Source organism: Egretta garzetta, unplaced genomic scaffold, assembly GCF_000687185.1.
Source record: "Egretta garzetta isolate BGI_Z169 unplaced genomic scaffold, ASM68718v1 scaffold202, whole genome shotgun sequence".
Taxonomy (NCBI): domain Eukaryota; kingdom Metazoa; phylum Chordata; class Aves; order Pelecaniformes; family Ardeidae; genus Egretta; species Egretta garzetta.
Genome location: NW_009258891.1, coordinates 1,086,425 through 1,088,445, shown reverse-complemented (window position 1 = coordinate 1,088,445; position 2,021 = coordinate 1,086,425).

Genomic DNA, 2,021 nt, shown 5'->3' with positions numbered 1-2,021 from the left:
GTCGGTGGTGGCAGGGCCGCTGGCCACCTGCAGGGACAGCTCGCCGTGACGATTTTGCCAAACAGCTTGATCTGCCGCTGTTGCTAGAAGCGGCCCGGGCCTTCCGGGCTGCTCTCTGCCTCTTCCCTGGGTGGCTGCTGGTTTTCAGACGCGCTAGGATGTCCTTCAGGCTGATGGGTTTGTGATGCAGCCATGGCAACATGGGTGCTGGCACAAGGGCGAGGGGAGGACGGGGCTGCTGCACTGAATCATCCTGGCAGCTCTAACTGAACCACAGCCAAAGCAGTTGCAGGGTTTAAGGCTGTATCTTCTGTTGATTTTCAGCAGAAACATTCCCTGTCCCAAACCCTAACATTTAGGTTCTCTAAAACCTCATCCTACTTGACAGCTGTAACCTGTAAGAGTATATGGCACCTCAAGTGTGTGTAAGGCATTTTAACTAACATCATATACAGTTCTATTAATTGAGTACTTGGAAATAAAGTAAGATACAGGTAGAGTTTGCAGACAGCATAGGCTGATAAAGAAAATGTGCAAGATCATAGTATTGCCAGGCAGCAAGAATGAAGAGATTCCAACCTAAAAAGGATTTAATCATTGGATAAGCAGTGCCCAGTGACTGCATGTCTCAGTGCTGAAGAATGTCAAAACAGCCGTGTGTGTCTTAAACAGAGAAGCTGGGAAGGAATTTGTCTTCTGTGAAATGAGCTGGTAGGAGCAATGCTGGGATTTTGCATCCGGTTTTGGTCTCTGCCTTTTAAAAAATGGTCACAAAGCTGATTGAAAATTGAAGCACCCGTGAAAACCCGTGGTTCTCACTGTATTTATCTTTTGGTAATTGTGCTCCAGTTTGCATTCCCTGTTTGCAAACCCCTGTATGAATGACAAGTTTTAGCGATGGTCTTGGGTCACAGAGGACATGCCTTATGGCAGGAGGCATGTCGGTGTGCTATGCTAATAAACACTTTTGGTACCAATGCAGCTGTGTGAAGGCACAACTGTCATTGCCCTGGGATGATGAAGTTGTATTTGCCACCAAAATCGAGATCGGTTGTACTTGGGGATTAGCAGTGTTGCTGGCACAAGGCTGTGGGAGAGACATTTTCCTCGCTTCTACACTAAAACAGTTTTGCTGACAGGAGCCTGTAAGGCAGGCACAGCCTCGGGCAGATTTTCCAGAAAGGCATCCTGACAGCGGGTGAATTCTTCTTCCAGTGCTTGAGCACCTGCGCTTTTAAGATACGGACGCTCTGCCGTAATGTAGAAGCAGAACAACCAAGCCGTTGGCTGTCCTGGGGCTGCTCTGTCAAACCTCTGCCGTGGGCAGCCGAGATGCATTAATGGGAGGGAGCGAGGCACAACTCTGTAGGTTAAGGCTCTCACTTGGGTAGGAGTTGAGTCTTGCTCTACGTCCTTGCTAAATGTGTCAGATGCACATTTGACGTGAAAACTTCTTTTTTCCTCCCGCCCTTTGTCTTTTAGCCCTAAGCCCAGAAACAAAACGGATTCATCAAGGAAGTGTACCTAGAAGGGCAGGAGAGCTTCGTTTGGGTTCTGCACAGGCACGGTGAAGTCATGGGGTCATGTGACTTTAATTTCACACTTTCACTTAGATTGCTGTCTAGTAGGGAATGTGTTTTGACCTGTAATACCTAGATTATAGTCCACTACTAAAATATAAAGCACGCTGCACAAGAGTTTCATTTTGAAGACACCATTGTGCAGAACAGGCTTGTGGATATCAGCTTGATTAATGCTGAGTAAATGACACTTCTCAAAAAAATGGCACCTGTGGATTCCTGATATTGGGGAGTAGTCGGTGGGTGGCACTGGCACGGAGCTGAGGTGGTGGTGACGTCTTTTCCCAGCCGGTAGAACGCTTCCTGGAGAGACAGGAGACCTCGGGTCAAAGGCCGCCTTCGCATCAGCGCTGCAGCGATTTGAATCCACTTCAGCGTGGCGTTGGTCAGGGATGGTGAGTAATAAAAGCTGCTCCTGCCCTGCAGAATGGACACATCCTT